The sequence below is a fragment of the Cebus imitator genome, unplaced genomic scaffold, assembly GCF_001604975.1.
Source record: "Cebus imitator isolate Cc_AM_T3 unplaced genomic scaffold, Cebus_imitator-1.0 Scaffold669, whole genome shotgun sequence".
Classification (NCBI taxonomy): Eukaryota; Metazoa; Chordata; class Mammalia; order Primates; family Cebidae; genus Cebus; species Cebus imitator.
Genome location: NW_016107984.1, coordinates 512,554 through 519,212, shown reverse-complemented (window position 1 = coordinate 519,212; position 6,659 = coordinate 512,554). Strand labels below are relative to the sequence as shown.

Genomic DNA, 6,659 nt, shown 5'->3' with positions numbered 1-6,659 from the left:
CTTTCCTATATACTAGCAATGAAGAAAACTGAAGTTTGAAATTTAAAATACAATGCTATTTACATGAGTACCACAAAAATGAAATATGTAGGCATAAAGTAAACAAAATATGTCAAGATCTATATGAGGAAAACTTCAAAACTTTGATGAAAGAAATGAAACAGAGTCATCGGCCCCACAGCTGCTGCCAACACCACAGCCACTGCCACCTCTTTCAGACTGTGGACAGGAGGATGGGGTCAATGGCCATCACCACTGATGATGGGGACAGGTGGGGGGTCCCAGCAGGCTCAGGCCTGTCAGATTCCCAGCATCGTGCCGAGCTGCATCGGAGAAAGCTGCTCATGAACTCAGAACAGCGCATCAACCGGATCATGGGCTTTGACAGGCCTGGGAACGGTGCAGAAGAAAGTAAAACAAAATCAAAGCAGCAGGACAGTGATAAACTGAACTCCCTCAGCGTTCCTTCAGTGTCAAAGCGAGTAGTGCTGGGTGATTCGGTCAGCTCACCCTGGGTGAACTGATCAGCAGGGTGGTTTCGCTAAGGTAAAGGGGACCCAGCTGGGAGACAAATGGGACTCTTTCATTAAACCATCTGAGTACAGTAATGATGTCAACCTTGAGCTCCAGCAGTGGAACTGAGGGGACCTGACAGAGGACATGTTCCAGAGGGGTTCTCGCTATGGCCTAGAGCAGTACCTTTCCAAATTCGAAGAAGCAGTGAAGCTGAGGAAACAGCTGATTAGTGAAAAACCCAATCTCTACTAAACCCCATCTCTACTAAAAATTCAAAAATTAGCTGGGTGTGGTGACAGGTGCTTGTAATCCCAGCTACTTGGGAGGCTGAAGCAGGAGAATTGCTAGAACTCTGGGGGTTGAGGTTGCAGTGAGCTAAGATTGCCCACTGCACTCCAGCCTGGGCAACAGAGTGAGACTGTCTCAAAAAAGAGAGAAAAAAAAGGGAGAGAAGTGCATTGGTCCAAGCCACCCAGAGAACTGTCCTGCAAGCAGCATTAAGCTGGTTTCTGTTAGATCCAAGGAGTGGCTCTTACTGGCTCTTGTGTCATACAGAAGGATTTGGTGAGCCACAGTTATGAGCAAAATCCATGTCTTCAGGATGAACCAGATGGGTACCATGTTCATAGCAGCCAGGACCCTGGAAACCAGGACCCTGGAAACCAGGAACCTGTAGACCTCTTATTAATGACCAGTGGCCTATCTGGAGTATCTGCTGCCATCACACTGGCTGCAGCAGGGAGGTGCAGCCAGGGCTGCACACTCTGTAGAACTAGTGGGATCTGGGGACAAGTGGAAGCCCTGCTCATTTAGTGTTGGTGGGGCAGGAGCTCCCTGGGTGTAGCCGCAGCTGCCCAAGTCTTGACTATGGACCTGAGCCTCTTGCTCTATGGAGCAGGCAGGAGCCCCACCCACTCGACACAGCCACAGCTGCCCAAGCTGTGGCTGCAGACCCAGGCATCTTTGCACCCTTGGGGGCCAGGGAAGGCACCCCCCCCACACCCTCACAGGTTTGAAAATGTTTGCTCCCATTGCCCAGCTTCACCCTGCTGTTTATGCCCCCTCTGATCTTGGAGCAAAGTCCATCTAAGCCTGGGTGCTTTCACAGACCAGTTGGGTGTGTACATGATTGGGGAAGTGCTGACATGCCAGCCCCCTGCAGCCTCAGGGCCCTCCAGACTTTGGGCCCTGATAAGCATAGGAGGGAAGCTGATGAGAACCTGAGGGCAGCTTGGCACTGGCCTGCAGGCACCCCTTGGCATCTACAGCCTGGGTGCTATGAAAGGCAGCAGGAAGCAGACAGATTACATGGTAGAAGGGGTTGGGTTCCCAGTGAGGCCCCACCAGGCCAGGGAGATCCTGAAGGCTGGTGGCCAGGCTGGCAGTTTCCTGGACCATAGTGGGAACTTGTGGTACCTTTTCCAGCCCACCTATGGCCACCTGTGGACCAATCGGGGTGGCACTTCCTCCCCTCTGAGGTCTGTAAAAGCACCAGGCTCAGCCAGAGCTGAGCAGACATCAGGACAACCAGCTACAGAGAGAAGCCACCCAATCCAGGGCCTCTTCTCTCCTGAGAGCTGAACACTCAGTGTGATGGCCAGCTTCAGAGAGAAGCTACTCGCTCCAGGGCTTCCTGTGAGCTATTCTGCCACTCAGTTAAGTTCCTCTTCACCTTGCTCATCCTCCTGCATACCTTATTCTTCCTGGATGCAGGACAAGAACTTGGGACTTGCTGAATGGCATGGCTGAAAGAGTTATAACACAAACAGAGCTGATACATTCCCTTCGCTCCCCACATTGCAGATGAGAAGGAGAGAAGAGCTGCAGCCCTTCCGGGATCCCAGACCTGGGAGTTCTCCAAGCCAGGGCTTTGACTCCCTCTTTGGGGCTCTGTGGTTCCTGGAGTCTCCAAGCCTCTGGGCACCACTGCATTCCCTGGTGGCAGTCATGGAAGCTGCATGCAGTGTCCCTGGTGTGGGATCCAGACTGTTAGCATGAGCCGAGCGTGGCCTGCCAGGTCCAGTGAGTGGAAAGAGCCGAGTGGTGGAACAAGCCCAGTGGGCCCAAACAAAACTTGGGCAATGGCTTCACCCTCCACAGAGGTTTCCAGCCAGAAAAGTGACACCTCAAACATTATTCTTTCTCAGTGAGCATCCCAAGACCAGGAGCAACAGCCTCACTGGGGACCTTGTTAAAATGCAAATTCCCAGCACCAAGCCAAGCACTCTGAATCAGAAACCTGAGTGGAGCTGAGCCTTCTAGGAGAATTGATGCATATCAGAGTTTGAGACCCTAAGGGGTGCCCAGACACCCTGGGCAGCTTTCCTGAGCCTTGGGAATGCCATCCACTGATTGACTAGGGCCATCGGCTGCTCTACTCCCATCTCCTCATATCCACCTCCAGCCTGTTTCTGAAACTGCTCGCAAGAGGCAGTCCTGATTTTACAGCAAGGCTTGTCTTGTCTTCTGTCACTCCTGGAACTGCTCCTCATCAGTCTTTTCCTGCCATGGAAACCCAAGGATATGGGGACACTCCTGCCCTTCATGTAGAGCATCTAGATGTTGCTGCAGGGGATGAGACCACACAGACTGCTGCAGTCTGCTCTGGGTGCCCCTGACCAACTGCAGCTGCATCATCAAGCTCAGGATGAGGCAGTCACACTGACCAGACCTGGCCCAGCACTCATCCTAGTGAGCCACTACCCACCCTGGTGGCATCTCTGGTGGGTGAATGGCCCACAGGTGACCTGACTGCATCTCATTTCCCAGTGGCTGCCCCCCTAAGCCTGGAAAACAGGGAATGTGGAGAAAGCTGTCCATCCTACCCACAGGCCCTCTAGGTGGAAACCAGCTCCTTTCTCCACAGGAGCCTCCTGAAGATTTCAGAAGCAGGCTCTGAAAAAGCATCTGTAATCTGGGCCATAGTGGGGTTTCCTGGGTCCAAAAATACGTGAAATTGGATCTGATATGGTTTGGCTGTGTCCCCACCCAAATCCCATTGTGAATTATAGCTCCCATAATTCGAATGTGTTGTGGGAGGGACTCAGTAGGAGATAATTCAATCATGGGGTGGTTCCCCTGCCCCATACAGTTCTCATGGTAGTGACTAAGTCTCACAAGATGGTTTATAAAGGGAAAGCTCTTTTGCTTGGCTCTCATTCTCTCTTCTCTGCTGTCATGTAAGATGTGACTTGCCCCTCCTCGCCTTCTGCAGTGATTGTGAGGCTTCCCAGCCATGCGGATCTGTGAGTCAATGAAACCTCTTTCCTTTGTAATTACCCAGTCTCAGGTATGTCTTTATTAGCAGTATGAGAACAGACTAATACTAATGTGTGTGAAGGCAAAGAAAAGTACATTTTTCTGAACATGCATCAAATTCTCCAAGAAATCTTCAAGTTCAGGTAGGTTAAAAACCCTTTCTCTAAGGAGAGTCTCAGCAATCTCTTAAAGTTTCCTGAATGTAAATGAAAGATCATAATCCGTAATTATTAAAGGGAAGGAGAGGTGGGCAAAGTATGTGAAATGACAACCCACTGACTACGAAATGCGTAACCCAAAGGCCCATCGACGATAGACTGGATAGGGAAAATGTGGCACATATACACCATGGAATATTATGCAGCCATCAAAAACGATGAGTTTGGGTCCTTTGTAGGGACATAGATGAACCTGGAAATCATCATTCTCAGCAAACTGACAGAAGAGCAGAAGATCAAACACCGCATGTTCTCACTCATAGGCGGGTGTTGAACAATGAGAACACATGGACACAGGGAGGGGAGCACTACACACTGGGGTCAGTTGGGGGGAAATAGGGGAGGGAGGGTGGGGGGTGGGGAGCTGGGGAGAGATAGCAGGGGGAGAAATGCCAGATGTAGGTGATGGGGAGGAAGGCAGCAAATCACACTGCCACGTGTGTTCCTATGCAACAATTTTGCATGTTCTTCACATGTACCCCAAAACCTAAAATGCAATAAAATAAATAAAGGGAAAAAAAAACATGAAGACTATTCAACTGCATGAGGAAAGAGGTGCAAACTAAGGAAGGGCTGGGCCATCCTGGGTCAGAGCCAGCAGGTGGTAAATTGCAGAATCTTTTCACTTAAAATACAGTCTGTTAGAGACCTCATTTTGACCAAAAATATATATACATTTAGATACATACCTAGAGGTAAGGTAAGTAGCCTCTCAGCTCTCAGAGATGTTTAGAGTTTGAGCCCCCTTTCTTCTGTGAAGTTCACTTCCGCCTCCTCAGCCTTCAGAGGAAAGCTGCTTCTCCCTCCTCTGAATGATTTCACTCTACCTCCTACCTGTCACTCTTGGTCCTCCTTCTTCTAGGTCTGTCCCCATTGGAACCTAAGTTTCCAGCATCAGTGCTACTTCCTCCTCAAAGCTGCTTTGCTCCTCAGTCCCTTGTCCGCCTCCGAGGACTACTTGTGAAATTTAACAAAATCCTTGTGTGCATACCCAAAATTCAGCCAGTGGCTGCTCCGATGGCAGGTGTTTTGACTTTGACAAAGTCACAACACACTGTGTTCCTCTCGGACCTCATTGTTAAATGGGCTACACAAAACTGACCTCAAAGGTGGTTGTGAGAAATGGAAGAATGTATGTAGTAGTGGTCATTTGTATTATTACAGTCATTGCAAAGTGCTTTCAAAGTTTCTATTTTCTGGGGCAGAAATACAGGCTGGCCCCTCTAACACTGGATTGCTGTTGGCCTTGGGCCATTCTCACTGCTCTCTGGGCATCAGGCTGTCCATCTGTAAAATGGGTGTTTGATTAATGCTCAGTATCCTTTGAAATAGGCTCTGATTTCCCTTGATAGTCTCTGCTTTGCTTTCCAAGAGCAAGAGGGAAGGGGCCCTCTCACACTGACTCTGGCCTTCTGGATGTCATAAGGTGCTCTGGACTGTTTGTAAACCACTCCTAACCTATTCATACGCTAAGGCTTCATGAGATGGTATTAGGAGGTGAGGCCTGTGGGAGGTGATTAGGTCATGAGGGTGAAGCGTTCATGAGTAGGATTAGTACCCTTATAATGGGCTCAAGAGGAAAGGGCTTCCCCATCCACCACGGGAGGACAAAACTAGAAGCTGCAATCTATAAGGAAGCAGCCCTCAGGATAGGTGGAATCTGCCAGTGTCTTGATCTTGGACTTCTAGCCTCCAGAAATGTGAGAAATAAATGTCTGTTGTTTACAAGCCACAGAAATTTATGGTATTTTGTTAGAGCAGCCCCAATGGATTAAGATACAAGGTGGGTAGAGTTTGGGTTCACCTACTGCTGGGCACTGCCTTTGGAGAAGGGCTCCTGCCCCTCCCACTTGAATCAATCCCTCCTCAAGGAGGACATTTTACCTGCCATCTCCAGTCAGCCCCCAAGTGAGGCTCCCATCCTGCAGAAACCCCTGACCTGGCTTTCCTTGCAACAACAAACCGCAGGAGAGTAGGGCCCTTGACAGATCTCGACAGAGCCCAGTGAGCAGCAAGCCAGCAGCACCAGTGCTATGCAGACCTCCCACCTATTGTCAAAGGACCCTACATTCACTCACAACCAGAGTTCCCTTTTGTAAGATCCCTTGGTCCTTTCTAGCTCCCAGAAACCCTAAGAACCCCTATACTTTGCCCAGCAATTCCCCCTTCCTGATCTCTCACAAACCCCACCTGCTCCCGAACTCCCCTTCTGGGACCGTTGCTCTGCCCTGCTTTCCATGGGCTACTTCTCCCTGATGCTCTGCTTCCTGAAACCTGCTGTCAGAAAACTTCCCATCTTCTGCCTCCATTTCTGCCACCTCTGATTAACATCTTTGCCCCCTCATTATTTTTCTCAACACAAATGTTCACCCAGTGCATGCTTCTCCCAAACATTCTGCCAATTTCTTGTTTCTGCCAGCCTCATTCCTATTCCAAGGAATTCCCTGGTCAGTTAATGTGATACCCTCAGCTCCCACCAGGTCTCTCACCCAGACCTTGCCTCCCACCAGCTCACCCTATGCCAGCTCAGCCATTGGGAGCTCTTTCAGTTGGCCTCTGACTTTTTGACATGCTGACATCCTTCAGTTTGTAGCAATTCCTTACTTACTGGCACTATAAGATGCTTTAGGCTCCTCTTACATATTTCCTACCCTAGCCCTAGAGTCA

At 49.8% G+C, this 6,659-nt stretch overlaps 1 pseudogene; it reads left to right on the top strand.

The window, feature by feature from the left end:
• Positions 1–233: 233 nt before the first annotated feature.
• On the top strand, positions 234–768 carry LOC108295936 (annotated as a pseudogene).
• Positions 769–6,659: the final 5,891 nt, after the last annotated feature.